The 20,591-nt window shown below is 43.1% G+C and overlaps 1 protein-coding gene across 1 annotated transcript in view; it reads left to right on the plus strand.

The window, feature by feature from the left end:
- LOC126416031 (guanylate cyclase 32E) overlaps nucleotides 1-20,591 on the plus strand; it is an 809,394-nt gene that overhangs the window by 726,945 nt on the left and 61,858 nt on the right. The window lies entirely within an intron of this gene.

Below are 20,591 nucleotides of genomic sequence, written 5' to 3' on the forward strand. Positions count from 1 at the left end.
TGGACCGGCTTTGGCCAATTACTCGCCGAATGGGTGCTTTTCTAAAGCTAATAAATGAGGATTTTATTGACACGCCCTAGATTGAACTCTATCGGCGTCCTTCCTGCCATACAGAATTTCCGACGAGCGTTTTGACGCCAGTCTATGGACTGGTAAAATCTACCCACAGTAATTGACTGAATCGACAAACCATTTACATCCGGAGATTATTAATGTTGTTCATCGTACGCCCGCTGTAATTACTACAGTGCTATCTGCAAACGTCATTAACTTAATTTTAACTCTGAAGCAAAACGCCCTAATTATTAGTGATTTGTTAATTTTAAAAACTGAAATAACTACAATCTATCAGCTCATTCATAAAATTCATAGTTTCTCAGTTACTTACCACTATAAGCACGAAGTCTTTATAGCAACAGCATTACCCCAAAGAAGATTTAATGGTTTGGTACCAACTACACGAACGAGCAGGCCAAAGAAGCGCCAAAACGCGCGGGCGAATATGAAAAAAGGTGTCACGTGCCCCTTGAGACTTAGATATGGCACTTCCAGATCATACTTGCATTCCCACTTACATACCATAAATTCAAGAAATAAATAAAATAAATTCTGTTATTAAAATGAGGCGTACAGGTGGAAGAAAACGTAGTCACAAGTGTACTTGTTATCAAGCTAAGTTCTAGTAGTATCATAAGAAGTGTTATGGTTGAATGAAGTGTCTTTTTCTGTGCATTTCGACTTAAGGAACAGGGCTGTCCTTGTAGAAGACGTCGGTACGGAGACAGGATTTAGTAACTGTGATGTCATCATTGCGAGGATTGCTAATAAGTCAGTCAAGAAAGCTGGAAGAGTAATTTTGCTAGAAATAGAAGATATACCGGTGGTAGCATCCTACTTAAGCAATGAATGGACATAATTTAATTCCTATATGATGGACGACGAGGAACTGTGGGAGAAATCGGAACGGATAGTAAACCGCGCTATGGACAAGTATGTGACGAGTGGTTTTATAACAAAATTTGGGAAATGCTGAGGAAGCAGAAACTTGAACTCTCGGTTCAAAGAAGAAAGCGCAGATGGCAGCAGGTAAAAGTTACTAGAAATTCGTGCGTCCGTAAAATATCGATCCATCTCGTAGAGAACCCGAGAAAGTTGTTGTCTTACGTAATATCACTATGAGGGGCGAATACTTCTATGCAGTCACTCATTGACCACTTTGATTTGTCAATAGAAGACAGCAAAAGGAAAAATGAAGTTTTAAATTTCGCGTTTAAGAAATCATTCACTGAAGAGGATCGTACAAACATACCGTCGTTTGAGTGACACCCAGATTCCAGTACGGGGGACACGGAAATAGACATCCCTGGTATAGAGAACGCCCTGAAAGATTTGATAAAAAATAAGGTGCCTGGTCCGTATGGAATCCCAATTCGGTTTTATAGAGAGTACGGAAATGAACAGTTACGCAGCCTTCATTTATCGCGAATCTCTTACTCAGCGAAAAGTCTCGAGCGACTGGGAAAAACAGCATGTGCTTCCTGTCTACAACAACGGTAAAACGGACCAGCAAAATAAAAGACCAGCATCCTTACCTGTTTGCTGCAGAATTCTTGAACATGTTCTCAGTTTCAATGTAGTAAACTACCTTGAGACGGAAAGCTTCTGTGCCGGTCGGAGTGGCCGTGCGGTTCTAGGCGCTACAGTCTGGAACCATGAGACCGCTACGGTTGCAGGTTCGAATCCTGCTTCGGGAATGGATGTGTGTGATGTCCTTAGGTTACTTAGGGGACTAATGAGCTCAGAAGTTGAGTCCCATAATGCTCAGAGCCATTTGAACCAATTTTTGAAAGCTTCTGTCAGCAGATAGCAAGGATTTAGAGAACATCGCTCGTGTGTAACTGAGCTTGCCCTTTTCCCAGATGGTATACTGCGAACCGAGGATGAAAGGCAAGAGGCACATTCTACATTCCTAGATTTCTGGAAATCATTTGACAAGGTGCGTCACTGCAGACTGTTAACGAAGGTACGAGGATGTGGAATAGGCCCCCAGCTATAGGAGAGCCTCCAAGACTTCTTCAATATTAGAACCCAGAACGTTATCCTCCCACCCCCCCCCCCCCCACCACCCTTTAACCATGGACCTTGCCGTTGGTGGGGAGGCTTGCGTGCCTCAGCGATACAGGTGGCCGTACCGTAGGTGCAACCACAACGGAGGGGTATCTGTTGAGAGGCCAGACAAACGTGTGGTTCCTGAAGAGGGGCAGCAGCCTTTTCAGTAGTTGCACGGGCAACAGTCTGGATGATTGACTGATCTGGCCTTGCAACACTAACCAAAATGGCCTTGCTGTGCTGGTACTGCGAACGGCTGAAAGCAAGGGGAAACTGCGGCTGTAATTTTTCCCGAGGGCATGCAGCTTTACTGTATGGTTAAATGATTATGGCGTCCTCTTGGGTAAAATATTCCGGAGGTAAAATAGTCCCCCATTCGGATCTCCGGGCGGGGACTACTCAAGAGGACGTCGTTATCAGGAGAAAGAAAACTGGCGTTCTACGGATCGGAGCGTGGAATGTCAGATCCCTTAATCGGACAGGCAGGTTAGACAATTTGAAAACGGAAATGGATAGGTTGAAGTTATATATAGTGGGAATTAGTGAAGTTCGGTGGCAGGAGGAGCAATACTTTTGGTCAGGTGAACACAGGGTTATAAATACAAAATCAAATAGGGGTAATGCAGGAGTAGGTTTAATAATGAATAAAAAAATAGGAGAGCGGGTAAGCTACTACCAACAGCATAGTGAACGCATTATTGTGGCCAAGATAGACACGAAGCCCATGCCTACTACAGTAGTACAAGTTTATATGCCAACTAGCTCTGCAGATGATGAAGAAATTGATGAAATGTATGATGAGATAAAAGAAATTATTTAGGTAGTGAAGGGAGACGAAAATTTAATAGTCATGGGTGACTGGAATTCGAGTGTAGGAAAAGGGAGAGAAGGAAACATAGTCGGTGAATATGCATTGGGGGAGAGACATGAAAGAGGAAGCCACCTGGTAGAATTTTGCACAGAGCATAATTTAATCATAGCTAACACTTGGTTCAAGAATCATAAAAGAAGGTTGTATACATGGAAGAATCCTGGAGATACTAGAAGGTATCAGATAGATTGTATAATGGTAAGACAGAGATTTAGAAACTAGGTTTTAAATTGTAAGACATTTCCAGGGGCGGATGTGGACTCTGACCACAATCTATTGGTTATGAACTGTAGATTAAAACTGAAGAAACTGCAAAAAGATGGGAATTTAAGGAGATGGGACCTGGATAAACTGACTAAACCAGAGGTTGTACAGTGTCTCAGGGAGAGAATAAGAGAACATATGACAGGAATGGGGGAAATTAAATACAGTAGAAGAAGAATGGGTAGCCCTGAGGGATGAAGTAGTGAAGGCAGCAAAGGATCAAGTAGGTAAAAAGACGAGGGCTAGTAGAAATCCTTGGGTAACAGAAGAAATACTGAACTTAATTGATGAAAGGAGAAAATATAAAAACGCCGTAAATGAAGCAGGCAAAATGAGATCGACAGGAAGTGCAAAATGGCTAAGCAGGGATGGCTAGATGACAAATGTAAGGATGCAGAGGCTTATCTCACTAGGGGTAAGATTGATACTGCTTACAGGAAAATTAAAGAAACCTTTGGAGAAAGGAGAACCACTTGCTTGAATATCAAGAGCTTTTGATGGAAACCCAGTTCTAAGCATAGAAGGGAAAGCAGAAAGGTGGAAGGAGTGTATAGAGGGTCTATACAAGGGCGATGTACTTGAGGACAATATTGTGTAAATGGAAGAGGATGTAGATGAAGATGAAATGGGAGATACGATACTGCGTGAAGAGTTTGACAGAGCACTGAAAGACCTGAGTCGAAACAAGGCCCTGGGAGTAGACAACATTCCATTGGAACTATTGACGGCCTTGGGAGAGCCAGTCCTGACAAAACTCTACCATCTGGTGAGCAAGATGTATGAGACCGGCTAAATACCCTCAGACTTCAAGAAGAATATAATAATTCCAATCCCAAAGAAAGCAAGTGTTGACAGATGTGAAAATTACCGAACTATCAGTTTAATAAGTCACAGCTGCAAAATACTAACGCGAATTCTTTACAGACGAATGGAAAAACTGGTAGAAGCCGACCTCGGGGAAGATCAGTTTGGATTCCGCAGGAATGTTGGAACACGTGAGGCAATACTGACCCTACGACTTATCTTAGAAAATAGATTAAGGAAAGCAAACCTATGTTTCTAGCATTTGTAGACTTAGAGAAAGATTTGACAATGTTGACTGGAATACTCTCTTTCAAATTCTAAAGGTGGCAGGGGTTAAATACATGGAGTGAAAGGCTATTTACAATTTGTACAGAAATCAGACGGCAGTTATAAGAGTCGAGGGGCATGAAAGGGAAGCAGCGGTTGGGAAGGGAGTGAAACAGGGTTGTAGCCTGTCCCCGATGTTATTCAATCTGTATACTGAGCAAGCAGTAAAGGAAACAAAAGAAAAATTCGGAGTAGGTATTAAAGTCCATGGAGAAGAAATAAAAACGTTGAGGTTAGCCGATGACATTGTAATTCTGTCAGAGACAGCAAAGGACTTGGAAGAGCAGTTGAACGGAATGGAGAGTGTCTTGAAAGGAGGATATAAGATGAACATCAACAAAAGCAAAACGAGGATAATGGAATGTAGTCGAATTAAGTCGGGTGATGCTGAGGGAATTAGATTAGGACATGAGAGTTTTGCTATTTGGAGAGCAAAATAACTGATGATGGTCGAAGTAGAGAGGATATAAAATGTAGACTGGCAATGGCAAGGAAAGCGTTTCTGAAGAAGAGAAATTTGTTAACATCGAGTATTGATTTAAGTGTCAGGTAGTCGTTTCTGAAAGTATTTGTATGGAGTGTAACCATGTATGGAAGTGAAACATGGACGATAAATAGTTTGGACAAGAAGAGAATAGAAGCTTTCGAAATGTGGTGCTATAGAAGAATGCTGAAGATTAGATAGGTAGATCACATAACTAATGAGGAGGTATTGAATAGAATTGGGGAGAAGAGGATTTTGTGGCACAACTTGACAAGAAGAAGGGACCGGTTGGTAGGGCATGTTCTGAGGCATCAAGGGATCACAAGTTTCGCATTGGAGGGCAGCGTGGAGGGCAAAAATCGTAGAGGGAGACCAAGAGATGAATACACTAAGCAGATTCAGAAGGATGTAGGTTGCAGTAAGTACTGGGAGAAGAAGAAGCTTGCACAGGATAGAGTAGCATGAAGAGCTGCATCAAACCAGTCTCAGGACTGAAGACAACAACATCAGGGAAACGAATCCCATAATGGTATAATGCTACGTTAGCAGTGTCCAGGGTGGTCTTGGGCGAGTGTGGTTCATCTGTAAAGGAAATGAAATGATCGTATGGCGTTGATTTCCGGGAGACCACACCAGGGGTGGTTCCCCACATTGGGAAACTTGCGTGTTAATGATGAACTAATGTGGAGGCCAACTCAGCACCACGTCCCCGAGCGGAGAAAAACTCCAATCTGGCCGGAAATCGAACCCGTGTCTACTGCATGGCAGTTACACGCGCTGACCAGTCACTTAAGAAGGCGGACATCCGTAAAAGAGAACGCGTGTAGAACATCAGTATGACCCTTTATTGAGTCATGATCGAGTGCTTGGGATCCCCACCAGGTCGGATTGAAGGAAGACGCCGAAATAATTCAGAGGAGGACTGCTGGCTACGTTGCCTGTAGCTTCGATCAGCAAGCAAGTAGTACAGAGACACTTCCCTAGAGGGAAGACGGCGTCCTGTTCGCGCAACACAAAAGAACATTTAGAGAACCGGCATCTGGAGCTGACTGCAGTGAGGTTCTGCTGCCAACTGCGTACATTTCGCGTAAGGATGACGAAAATAGGGGAAATCAGGACTCGTACGGTTGCATATAGGTAGTCTCTTTTCCCTCGCTCTTTTAGTGAGTGGAACAGGAAAGGAAAGGACTAGTAGTGGGGCAGCTTACCCTCCGCCATGCGGTGTATGAATGTAAATGTAGATGTAGGAAGAAAAAAGATGAAGCGTATCAGAAACTATTAGAATCAAAATGTATCAAGAATAACTTTATAATATATCTGCATTTACATCTACATGGATACTCTGCAAATCACATTTAAGTGCCTGGCTGACGGTTCATCGAACCTCCTTCACAATTCTCTATTATTCCAATCTCGTATAGCGCGCGGAAATAATGAAGACCTATATCTTTCCGTACGAGCTCTGATTTCCCTTATTTTATCGTGGAGGTCGTTCCTCCCTATGTAGGTCGGTGTCAACAAAATATTTTCGCCTTCGGAGGAGGAAGTTGGTGATTGGAATATCGTGAGAAGATTCCGCCGCAACCAAAAACGCCTTTCTTTTAATGATGTCCACCCCAAATCCTGTATCATTTCTGTGACACTCTCTCCCATATTTCGCGATAATACAAAATACAATACGTGCTGCCTTTCTTTGAACTTTTTCGATGTACTCCGTCAGCCCTATCTGGTAAGGATCCCACACCGCACAGCAGTATTCTAAGAGAGGACGGTCAAGCGTAGTGTAGGCAGTCTAATTAGTAGGTCTGTTACATTCTCTAAGTGTCCTGCCAATAAAACGCAGTCTTTGGTCAGCCTTCCCCACAACATTTTCTGTGTGTTCCTTCCAATTTAAGTTGCTCGTAAGTCTAATACCTAGGTATTTAGATGAATTTACAGCTTTTAGATTTGACGGATTTATCGTGTAACGAGCTTTCTTTTAGCACTTACGTGGATGACCTCACACTTTTCGTTATTTAGGGTCAACTGACACTTTTCACACCATTCAGATATCTTTTCTAAATCGTTTTGCAGGTTGTTTTGATCTTATGATGACTTTATTAGTCGATAAACAGCAACTTCATCTGCAAAAAACCTAAGAGAGCTGCTCAGATTGTCTCCCAAATCGTTTACATGGATAAGGAACAGCAAAGGGCCTACAACACTACCTTGGGGAACGCCAGAAATCACTTCTGTTTTACTCGATGACTTTCCGTCAGTTACTACGAACTGTGACCTCTCTGACAGGAAATCAAAAATCCAGTCACATAACTGAGACGAAATTCCATAAGCCGCAATTTCGCTACGAGCCGCTTGTGTGGTACCGTGTCAAAAGCCTTCCGGAAATCCAGAAATACGAAATCGATCTGAAAGCCCGTGTCAATAGCACTCAACACTTCATGTGAATAAAGAGCTGGTTTGGTTTCACAGGAACTATGTTTTCTAAACGCATGTTGGTTGTGTGTCAATAGACCGTTTTCTTCGAGGCAATTCATAATGTTCGAACACAATATATGTTCAAAATCCTGCTGCATATCGACGTTAACGATATGGGCCTGTATAGTGCATTATCCCTACTGCCTTTCTTGAATATTGGTGTGACCTGTTCAACTTTCCAGTCTTTGCGTACTGATCATTCGACGAGCGAACTGTTGTATATGATTGCTAAGTATGGAGCTAATGCACCAGCATAGTCCGAAAGTAACGTAATTGGTGTACAGTCTGGACCAGAAGACTTGCTTTTATTAAGTGATCTTAAGTTGCTTCACTGATCCGAGGATGTTTACTTCTACGTTACTCATGTTGGCGGCCACGATTCGAATTCTGGAATATTTACTTCGTCTTCTTTTGAGAAGGCATTTCGGAAGACTGTGTTCAGTAACTCTGCTTTGGCAGCACTGTCTTCGATAGTATTTCAGTTGCTATCGCACAGAGAAGACATTGATTGTTTCTTGCCGCTAACGTACTTCACATACGACCAGAATCTCTATAAACCGATATTCTATGGAAACGGTGTGGCGAGATTCTTTCTCTCGTTTAAGTGGCTACGGAATGGAGACGTGCACTCGCGGATGCTTGGCGCAGGCTCTGTGTAATGAAGCTCTGTGACGTATAATCACCAAGATGATGTGGAGCTAGGAGCTAATCAAATTGCACCATCTTCAGCAGCAGTGCTCGTCATTGTCAAAATTAAAGTCGTCAAGATTATTTCCTATTGCGAGCGAGATATAGGTTAAAAAAATGGCGTGAATTCAACAACTGGCTTTTGTGTATGTCGAAAAAGCGTTTGCTGGTGTTGACAGTAAAAACTGCGGAAAATAATGTGGAAAAGAAGCCGTTCAAGGTACTTCACCTAAGTGTTTCAGTGTAATATTAATACCAGAACCATCGAGGACACTGTAGCGTGGAAGGTAGGTGTATTCCACGACCCGTTCCGCTTCATTCCACCTTAGTGGTGATTACTGAACATTCTGGTTGTTTGTGACTGATTTCATGAGCTAACGTAAGCTTGAATTATGCACCAGAGGAGGGTGTATGCGCGGAAGCACTGAGAGGAAACATGGCCGACTTTCCGGTGTTGCGGCACATGACTGTCCGGAAGCGTCTAGACGCGATGGCAGAGTAATATCGGCACTGGTTCATAAGGTTAACACGCAGATTTCTTGCAAGAACACGCCTACCCTGCAATTATGAGAACGTCCGTTTTACACGAGCGCTAGAAAGATACGAATAATGTGCGAAGCTTTTCTGGAGATTACAAGTGTTATTCTAGAACATGGAGAGGAGACCATGCATCGATTACCTTTATTAATGCACCAGCATCTTCTGTTTCAAGGTACTCCTCCAGGATGGCAGCTGTGTGGGGTCGTGCGTTATCATCCATCAGGAGGAAGGTGGGACCCACTGCACCCCTGAAAATGCTCATAAATTAAGGGTAATTGTAGAATGTGGTGCCACACAACGTGGCACTACACAAAACTAGCGCTAATACCATACGCACATATGAGACACACACGACACAGATCTGTAAGTCCACGGTATTTGTGATAAGCTGAGAAAACCGTCGCGAAACACATGTGCAACAAAACGCCACTGTTTCCTGCGCGTGTACCCACACATCAATATGGATATGATTACCACGCACAAGTATACAGGCTACACTACAGGTTGGCATACTCTGGATCAGGTGGTCGAGCAGCTGCTGGGGTATAGCCTCCCATTCCTGCATCAGTGCCTGTCGGAGCTCCCGAAGTGTCGTAGGGGTTTGAAGACGTGCAGCGATACGTCGACCGAGACATCCCAGACGTGCTCTATGGGGTTTAGGTCTGGAGTACAGGCAGGCCACTCCATTCGCCTGATATCTTCTGTTTCAAGGTACTCCTCCAGGATGGCAGCTGTGTGGGGTCGTGCGTTATCATCCATCAGGAGGAAGGTGGGACCCACTGCACCCCTGAAAATGGGGACATACTGGTGCAAAATGACGTCCCGATACACCTGACCTGTTACAGTTCCACTGTCAAAGACATGCACGGCTGTACGTGCACCAATCATAATCCCACCCCACACCATCAAACCACGACTTCCATACAGGTCCCTTCCAAGGACATTAAGGGGCTGGTATCTGGTTCCTGGTTCACGCCATATGAAAACCCGGAGAGAATTCACTGTTCAGACTATACCTGGAATCGTCCGTGAACATAACCTGGGACCACTGTTCAAATGACCATGTACTCTGTTCTTGACACCAGGCTTTAAGGGCTGTCCTGTGAGCAGGGGTCAGTGGAATACACCTTGCAGGTTTCCGGGCGAATAAACCATGTTTGTTCAGTTGTCTGTAGACTGGGTGTCTGGAGACAATAGTTCCAGTGGGTGCGGTAATGTCCCGAGCACGGCTGCCTGCACTACTGATGGTGAGATATCGGTCATCTTGTGGTGTTGTACACTGTGGACGTGCCGTACTGTAGCGCCTGGGCGCGTTTCCTGTCTGCTGAGATCGTTGCTATAATCTTGAGATCACAGTTTGTGGCACACGGAGGCCCATGCTACGACCTGCTGTGTTTCACCAGCCTTCAGTCGCTCTAGTTTTCTGCCCCTCATAACGTCATCAATATGTGTTCTTTGAGCCAGTTTCAACACACAGTTACCATTAGGACGTCTGAAAACGTCTTCACACTTACTCGCTGCACCACACTCTGACATTCACCAGCACACCTCTGCGTATGTGGACTGCTGCCAGCGCCACCGTGCGACGACCGCAGGTCAAATGCACCTCATGGTCATACCCCGAGGTGATTTAAACCCACAAACAGCCCACCAGAGCGTTGTTTCACCTTGTATCAGCATTATCCTAAATTTTTGAGCATGAGTGTAGTTAATGCTTCCTGAACATAGGCTTTTGGCGGAGAAGAGGTTGTGACTGGGTGCTTAGTAGAAGCCTGTGTGAGTGCACGATAACAACAACACAGTAGCTGAGAGAGACATAGTGAAGCTACACACTACAAGAGCAGTAGGAAAGTTACCGTACTCTTCTGTGCCCCGTCATGCTGTATTATGGCGAGGACAGCTTCAGCATCGCAGCATCTTACCAGCAGCACCTAAAACACCATCCGTTGGTGTCACAGATGATGTTACTGCTTCACAATTTGCTTCATATCTCTCGTAAGTCTACGACGTGCTAGTACCTCATGTTTTCATTTTTCTGACAGTAAAACTGTGGCCGCTGGTTCGCAATACGTGGAATTCTGTTCGAAAATGCTCAAACAGACGGTGAGATTTTGCGAGTCGTGAAATAACATGGAAGATACACGTGACAGGACGAAGAGCTGGGCTCCTTCTGCTTTGATACAAGACACAGTTGTAATTGGGCAAGTCAGCAGAGCGATATGTAGTGCTTGAAGTGGAGGTCCAATACCACGCTATCTGGGCAGAAGCAAGAAGATGTGGTTAGGCACCTTACTCAATCCGGCCACCACGCGGGATGAAGCACACTATGATGCAATGGGATAGCCGTTATTGTAAGTTAGGGAGGAATACATTATGTCTCCGTCGCTACTTCACATCAACATAAATTAACTGATAAGAACCAGGAAATGCTCCTTCGGAAATCAGATTAGGAAGTCAACAATATATGAACTCCATATTACAACAAATAAGGAGGAACACCGCCTGGATAACCTTTCTATGTTTATTTGGATTACATGTTTAGACTCTCGTCAGAGATCATCTCCAGTTACGTCATCACAGAGAGGTTTCGGTCAAAACATTTCGGGCTGATGACGAACTTCGATTCGCAATAATTATACAAACGTGTGCAAAACGTAAGGACGAAAGTAGTTTTCGTATGACGTATCACTGCCAGATATCATAGCTCGATGAAACTTACACCATACTTAGAAAGAACTGCTACAATATGCTTAACATAGTACAGAAGGTAATTGAAAGAAGTATACAATGGATGGAACAAAAATGACACATCTATTCAAAGACAATTATTACACGAAGTCACCGCGATTCATGATGGTGCCCTGGACATTATGATGGGATGTGTGGTGTGCGTACTGTAAGACCTTCGGTACATACACCATCAGATTGTTTGACTTGTCGCTCTAACGAAGTAGGCGAGTGTCAGCAATGTGTCTCGTGGTCTTATCGTGGTGTGTTTATCTTCTGCCGTTAGGTCAGACGACAGAAATGCCACTTGCACGCTTGCAGTAGCAGATTGACGGTGACCAACATTAAACAGAACTTGATTAATTTTCACACACATTTATTAAAATAGTAACCAGCATAAACCTTACGTAACCTGATTCTGGATGCTATATAAAATTGACAATCTGAAGTTCCTTTGGTCTTGGCACGTTAATCTTATTCTCACATATCTCTGATACATTTCTCTACATTGCTATGTACAGGAATATGATACTCTTATTAGGCGCAAACTGAAACTTGACTATAGACTGGTACTGACTAATCCAAACTGGTGCAGACTAGAGCAAACAAATGCAGACTGGTACAGACTGGGGACTGATGACCATAGCAGTTAAGTCCCATAGCGCTCAGAGTCATTTGAGTCTGGTACAGACTAATGCAGACTGGTACAGACTAATGCAGACTGACTGATCGGAGGTCTGTACACTCGTTATAATACCTCGTGCGTTCAGGTATCACTGCGCGAGTGTGATCCGCGAGGAGAAAAGGTTCTACGTTAGCAGCAATCTCATTGGCTGCGTTACATATTAATACGCGGATCGGCGGAAGCAGAATTTGGTCCGTCTTTAAGGCAGCGCCATCTCGTAGTGCAGAGACGGACGAGCGCTGCGCCTGCGCTGTTGTGCTTAGCGGGGCGCGCTCTAGTGGGAAAGTTGTGTACGCGCTGACTACGCGGAACTATGTACACAACAGAATGCGAAGGTTAATTCCTGTACTTTGAAAATAATCAGATCTTCTCTCCAAAATGGAATTTACTTTTATCTAGTTCGAGCGATTATACCAGCAATCTTAAGTGCAAATACCTCATATTTAACTTACGTTTGCGTTGTTATAATGTCACAGATTGTTTTCGTTTCGCTTCAAGATTACTGATGTATATGAGGACAATTGTGTCAAACTTTTAAATACTACATATATGCCACCTTCAAGATAAAATTCTGTATTGTACGCACACAATTTGTATCTGATACTAAGATTAAAGCAATCACAACTATGTCACATAGAAATTACTCGGGTTTTGGAATCTGCCTGTATTTCCTCTTTATATTGGTTGCGATAGGTAAGAATACTAAGGTAACTGCATATATGCGAACTCCAATATTTCTAACCGGTCATATATATTATTTCTCAGTATTTTTCGGTATCCCATACATCGTCCCGTATTTCTTAGTCAAAAATAATTACTGAGGCATCATTTTCAAGATTTAGTTCATCACTAACAACGAAAAATACGCTATTAGCTTAAAGTTACTGTATTCGTTAAAAAAAACTTAATTTTTAAGACATTTTTATAAAGCCATTGAAGAAGATGCCATCTATTGACAAAATGTTTAACTAACATTCACGACAATTGTTGTAGTTGTTTAGATTTCTTACGGAAGTGGAGTACGTCACGCGATATCGGTCGTAAACGTCGATGTTCAGAATTTAAAAGTCGCCATCTATTGACAATTTAATTTTACTATTACGCAAAACAGAGGTTGGAGTTGTTTACTTTCTTTACGAAAGCATTATGTACTGGGTAAATAAACTGAATTACATAAACATTTTTCTTGACTTCCGGAAGGCGTTCGATACAGTTCCGCACTGTCGCCTGATAAACAAAGTAAGAGCCTACGGAATATCAGACCAGCTGTGTGGCTGGATTGAAGAGTTTTTAGCAAACAGAACACAGGATGTTGTTATCAATGGAGAGACGTCTACAGACGTTAAAGTAACCTCTGGCGTGCCACAGGGGAGTGTTATGGGACCATTGCTTTTCACAATATATATAAATGACCTAGTACATAGTGTCGGAAGTTCCATGCGGCTTTTCGCGGATGATGCTGTAGTATACAGAGAAGTTGCAGCATTAGATAATTGTAGCGAAATGCAGGAAGATCTGCAGCGGATAGGCACTTGGTGCAGGGAGTGGCAACTGACCCTTAACATAGACAAATGTAATGTATTGCGAATACATAGAAAGAAGGATCCTTTGTTGTATGATTATATGATAGCAGAACAAACACTGGTAGCAGTTACTTCTGTAAAATATCTGGGAGTATGCGTGCGGAACGATTTGAAGTGGAATGATCATATAAAATTAATTGTTGGTAAGGCGGGTACCAGGTTGAGATTCATTGGGAGAGTGCTTAGAAAATGTAGTCCGTCAACAAAGGAGGTGGCTTACAAAACACTCGTTCGACCTATACTTGAGTATTGCTCATCAGTGTGGGATCCGTACCAGATCGGTCTGACGGAGGAGATAGAGAAGATCCAAAGAAGAGCGGCGCGTTTCGTCACAGGGTTATTTGGTAACCGTGATAGCGTTACGGAGATGTTTAATAAACTCAAGTGGCAGACTCTGCAAGAGAGGCGCTCTGCATCGCGGTGTAGCTTGCTCGCCAGGTTTCGAGAGGGTGCGTTTCTGGATGAGGTATCGATTATATTGCTTCCCCCTACTTATACCTCCCGAGGAGATCACGAATGTAAAATTAGAGAGATTAGAGCGCGCACGGAGGCTTTCAGACAGTCATTCTTCCCGCGAACCATACGCGACTGGAACAGGAAAGGGAGGTAATGACAGTGGCACGTAAAGTGCCCTCCGCCACACACCGTTGGGTGGCTTGCGCAGTATAAATGTAGATGTAGATGTAGAACGGTAAGAACAGTTCAATTTTATAACTTGATTTATTTCACTTTTAACTGGTCATTGCTTTACAGCATTTGCAACATTACGTTACACTTCTCTGAATCTTAGCGCCATTACGAAATGTATCGCAGTCCTATTAAACGGCGATTCTGTGTCCAAAAAATGATGATTCTCCAACAGTTAATGAATACGTCATTTCCAGTTTGTTACCGGGAGGGGCAATGGTTTATTTCGTTGAGTTCTGATTCTGTTAAACTTAAAGAAATAACGTTCAACTGCACCCTGTGGAATTTTTGAACTCTGTAAATATGTCTGCTTTACTACTCCGCCAATTGCTTTTAAAGAAAAATCCTATAACTTTATGTTATTTTGAAATCAAAATGCTAATATCCTCTAGTTAACCTTTTAAGATAAGTGGTAACTCACCTAAAAGAGTACATTATCACTGCTAAATTAACTGGATCCGATAAAACTGTACTCATACCCAGCACTAACCTCACACCTTCTGATCCGCTCCTAGCATACCTTTCCAAATGACAATACAACAGTTCCCAATAAAAGTAACCTTCGCTATGACTATTAAGGTCAAACGGTTCACAGCGCAGGTTTTTTTGGCACGGACAGTTACACACGACTCTTTCATAAATTCGCACGTTCAGTGACATTTATGTTGGCCAACTAGCTTCACAGTAGTAGTGGATGGTTGACTATAAGACGACTTGCTAGCTGCCATAGACCAAAGACAATTTCTGTTCGGCAGTCTAACGTTTGTTTTGTTAAAAACGCATTAAGAGTATTGGCACAAAAAAGTTGGAGACAGTACTTTTCATCACGCCCTCGTACTTTGCAGCTACGAAGCTCCCTTAGCTATGCGTATGCTTCAACAACTCTTAGTGAACGTTAAAGAGCTTATGATATTTTAACCTTTAAGTTACCGTCCAAAGGGTTTTATTTCGTTGCCGAAAATTTAAAACGGCTTCACAATTTCTCATTTGTTTTAATCCTTCTGTGCACTAAACAAAGATATACCTTTGTCAGAGGCAGCGATAAAATCCACAGACATACATTACTAGACTGGCGAAGGCGCATCTTTCAGTGAAGCCAGACCTTTGGTGAGGTAAGAAGGCGGCGTCAGGAAGTTTGTGCATGCTACGACTACGATTTTCTGAAACTAAATGTCGCTGTAAACTTTACGAGGTGGTCTAAACAAGTTCAGCATTTGAGCAATATTTGCGAACTGGTTGAATTTGACAAATACACTGTAGGAACAGCAAGTTATATATAAACACTTTAAGACCAGACTGTAGTTTTCATAAGAGTACTCAAATGGGTGAAGACAATTGTCAATGACAAATAGCACGTTCCATTTATAGGAGCACTTTCGTAACGAGCTACTATTCGAGGAAAAACCGAAGTTCACCAAAACTGGTTAAAAGAGTCATTAAGCTACCTCTGTTTGTTAGATTTATTAAACCTCTCAAAACATACATAAACTATTGGAACATCGGCGATATTTTGGATAAGACAAACTTACTGTAATTATTTAGGCTTACATACAGTACAAAAGCAAAAATACTTATGATTTTTCTGATTATGCTTGTATTGAGACATGTTTCTTTCCTTGTTTCTTCCTTCTGCTGTACGAAAAATTACAGCCGAACACAACGCATGTATTGACCATTATGTCAGGTAACATAGTTATAGCAGTTTATCCCCATTTCTTACCACTGTTTTATCAGTAAATAAAGAGCTGTTTGACTGCCGTTGTGGCCGTGCGGTTCTAGGCGCTACAGTCTGGAACCGTGTGACCGCTACGGTCGCAGGTTCGAATCCTGCCTCGGGCATGGACGTGTGTGATGTCCTTAGGTTAGTTAGGTTTAAGTAGTTCTAAGTTCTAGGGGACTGATGACCACAGATGTTCAGTCCCATAGTGCTCAGAGCCATTTGATTTGAAACAGCTGATTTCACGTCCTTTTCGGTCGCCGCCATGTTGCGATTCTGAAGTACTGAGCTCATTTGCATTTAACTAGAGATATCACACTGTCTTATAACTTCCTTTCTTTGCTTTTACTATCGACTACTTTGATGGGAAGTGTGTGTATGTCAGTCGCGTCAGAAACCGTGCTAATGGGTGGAATAAGACCAGAAGATAGACCAATATATAGCAGTTGAGACAAACGAATACACTATGTACATATGAGAGAACGAGTAACAGTCAGAGAAACAGCTCAAAATTTGCTGTTAAAGAACTAAACTGAAGAATGCACACCATGATCTCACAGTGCTATTAAAAGAAAATAATACATGTTTAATAAATTTGCTTCACATGAAAAAGAATCGCCATTTACATATGACAAACTGATTAACACTCGAAGAAATGGTCCCAAAATTTAATAATATACAACTACACTACAAAACGCGAAGTATAATTTCCCAAAGCTATTTGCGCAAGTCATTTGTAGAATTAATTTGCTTCATATTAAAACTAGTGTCAAATATTTCCATTGTAGACTGAGTACCAGCCGGATTAAAAACACTAATGACTTAAGCAATCGACTGCGAGATACGTTGAATCACCTGCAGCCGGCACAAATTACAGCCTACTGGGGCGACATCTAGAATCTTTTCTACCAACGTTAAGGACGACACAAAGCAGAAATAGTTTTGAATCCCCAATTAATACCGTGATAATGCTCTTCAGTGTGTCACAAGTACTTTTCGTGACAGAGTTCCACCACTGTTTTAATCACGGACGCTGTGGACAGGACTTTCATAGATTACGTTTCTAAGGACACCAAAGTAAAAAAAGTAGCGAAATTAATGAAGCATGTACAGCTACGTGGTGATGCGTGAGGGAAATTCGGAGTAAGGGAACATCGAGAGATTGTGTGTCAGTTTCGTTTTTGTTATATTAAGCTGCTGCCTATTTGGCCTATAGAGACTGAATAGATCCTGTTAGAGACATTTTGTCCGCTTTTTTTGGGGGGGCGGGGGGGGGGGGCGGGGGGGGGGAGGAGGAGGGAGTGGATACTTCTCAGACTTACTCAATTCCCGTTGATAGCGCCGATGAACTCCGGGGACTCATTGTGGATGATTATCAGTGCGTTTGGAACACGCTTATGGTTTTTGAACATCTGCGGGCGTCGTTGAGGGGACGTACTGAAGTCTGGTTTCATATGATCCGTTTCAATATGAAACGCTTGTTATTACCAAGTGCATATCTGCGTTTTGGATCCTCGGCGATTCTGCTATACACTAAGATGACAAAAGTCATGGATGCCTTTTAAAATGGTGTGGGATCTCCTTCTTCCCGGCGTAGTCAAGCAATTGGAAGTAACATGGACTCAACATGTCGTTGGACGTTCCCTACAGAAATAGTGAGCCATACTGTCTCTACAGCCGTCCTTAATTGCGAAATTGTTGTCGCTGCAGGATGATGTGCACTAACTGACCTCTCCATTTTGTTCCGTAAATGTTCGATGGGTTTCATGTTGAGCAGTCTGGGTGGCCAAAATTTTCGCTCGAATTGTCCAGAATGTTTTGCAAACCAATCGCGAACAATTGTGGCCCGTTGATATGACATCGTTGTTTGGGTACATGAAGTCTATGAATTGCTGTAAATAGTCTCAAAGTTGCCGAACATAATCATTTCAATCATTTCCAGTCAGTGATCGGTTCAGTTGGATCTGAAGATCCATTCCATTCCACGTAAACACAGCCCACACCATTATGGAGCCACCACCAGCTTGCACAGCGCCTTGTTCGCGGCTTGGGTCCATGGCTCCGTGGGGTCTGTGCGACATCGAATCCTAACACCATCTCTTAACAACTGAAATCGGCACTCATCTGACCAGGCCACGAATTTTCAGTCGTCTGGAGTCCGAACGATACAAACACAGGCCCAGAAGAGGCGCTGCAGGCGATGTCGTGCTGTTAGCAAATACATTTGCGTCGGTCGACTTCTGCCGTAGCCCATTAACGTCAAATGTCTCCGCACGTCCCATACTGAATTTTGCGGTTATCTTACACAGTATTGCGTATCTGTTAGCGCTGATGAGTCTACGCAAATGCCGCTGCTCTCGGCCGTTAAGTGAAGGCCACTGCGTTGTCCATAGTGAGAGGAAACGGCGTAAAATTTGATATTCTCGGCGCACTCTTGACGCGTGAATCTCGGAATATTGAATTCCGAAACGATATCCCAAACTGGATGTCCCAAGCGTCTAAGTCCAATTAACATTCCACGTTAAGAGTCTGTCAATTCGCGTCGTGCGGCCATAATTGCGTCCGACGTGCTAATGAAGAACTTCTGACCGCGTTTGCCGAATACTGCCTTGAGTACTAGACAGACAATCCACATGCAATGGAGATATTTTAGACCTTGTAGCTACAAACGGGCCGGACTTTATGGACAGTGTCAGTATAGAAATAGGGATTAGGCATCACGATGTCATCATAGAGGCCCGTAAAGAAGGCCAGGAGAGTTTTCGTGTAAGAAAAATCAGATAAACAGTTGTTAGTGGTCTACTTAGACAATGAATGGACATCAGATAGGTCCAGCATGACGAACGTAAAGGGGATATGAGCAAAGTATAAACTGATTATAAATCGTGCTCCGGAGACGTATATGCCAAGAAAATGGATTTAGGATGGAAAGGAAACTCCTTGCTTTAATGATCATAGTCGTAAAACGCTGTGGAAACAGACTGTTGCACTCTAGGTTCAAAGAAGAGCGCGCACATGTTGACAGGCGAAAGTTTGTAGAAATTCTTATGTCCGTGAGAAGAACAATGCGCGACGCATACAGCAACTTCCACCGTCATACTTAAGCAAAAAAGATCTTGCCGAGAACGAGAGAAAGTTCGGGTCATAAGTTAAATCACTAAGCGGGTCGAAGGCATCTATCTACTCCAATGTCGCTCAGTCTGGGGTGGCAACGGAAGACGGCTAAAGGAAAGAAGTAATTTTAAATTTAACATGTAACAAATCATTCAGACGATCGTGCAAACATATCGTCATTTGATTGTCTTATAGACTGCAGCATGGAGGACATGGAAATTGGCATCCGTGGCGTAATGAAGCAACTGAAACAGTTGAAAATAATCAAGTCACCAGGTCCAGATGCAATACAAACTGGGTTTTGCAGAGAGTACTCCGCGGCATTGCCACTTAGCCTCCGTTTATCACCGAGCGAGGTGGACACTGGACTCGCATTCGGGAGGACGACGGTTCAATCCCGCGTCCGGCCATCCTGATTTAGGTTTTCCGTGATTTCCCTAAATCGCTCCAGGCAAATGCCGGGATGGTTCCTCTGAAAGGGCACGGCCGACTTCCTTCCCCATCCTTCCCTCAATCGATGGGACCGATGACCACGCTGTCTGGTCTCCTTCACCAAACAACCAACCAACCAACCTCCGTTTATCGCAAATGTCTCGCCCAGCGAAAAGTCCCCAGCGCATGGAAAAAAGTGCAGGTGACACCTGTACATAAGAAAGGTAAATGAACTGACACGAATAATTACAAACCAATATCATCGGTTTGCTACAGTATTATTAAGGGGAGGTTTACTATCTTTTCGTTCTAAAAACCGATTTTTTTAAAATTGCATTTTTGGATCCATAAAAATGTTTAGAATCATCTCCTGAAACGGTTTTTCCGAATATGGAACGGAAACGTTTGTTATTCGCGGTTGAACAAAAATACGCACCTGTCTCAAATCGGCCATTTTACGCACCAGTTTTTTTCTTTCGGAGGACGAGTGCTTGGGAGGAAACACACAAATTTCAAATGAAAGTTTGAACGCGTATGTTTGGAAGTTAGTCCCCAATCATTTGCATTCTGGAGCGAAGACTGTGGAGATTGCGGTTTTCCTGGCAGTGAGCAGCTTCAACGAAGGGTATTCAGCATTTCTGAAGACCATGACAACGATGGACGTCACACTGGTACTTTAATCGATGCAGTTCGCCAAGCATTCGGGAGACCACCGGATTCAAGCGGCCGAAAAACGCTTGTCACCGGCCGTGCGAGCGGATCGGGAGCAGCGCAGGATGGCCCAGATCAAGCAAAACGCCCTCTATGAGGAAGGACTAGTTTATGGACACGTAATAGCAGAGTGAACGTACGTGGCATAATATTGCAATTATATGTACTCAAAACTTCAAACGCGTTCTTCTCGAAATGACTTTTTTTCATCGCGCGGTATGGAACCGATTGGCATGATTCTTTGTTTCCGACGAAGCTAACTAAATTTTCTAGGAGTTGTACCACTTTTATTCCGATCCATAAACTATAAATATTTTTACTTGACCAACGAATTCGAAAAATCGATGAATAAAAACCCTATTTTTTCAAATGGC

The sequence above is a fragment of the Schistocerca serialis genome, chromosome 1 (genome assembly GCF_023864345.2).
Source record: "Schistocerca serialis cubense isolate TAMUIC-IGC-003099 chromosome 1, iqSchSeri2.2, whole genome shotgun sequence".
NCBI lineage: Eukaryota > Metazoa > Arthropoda > Insecta > Orthoptera > Acrididae > Schistocerca > Schistocerca serialis.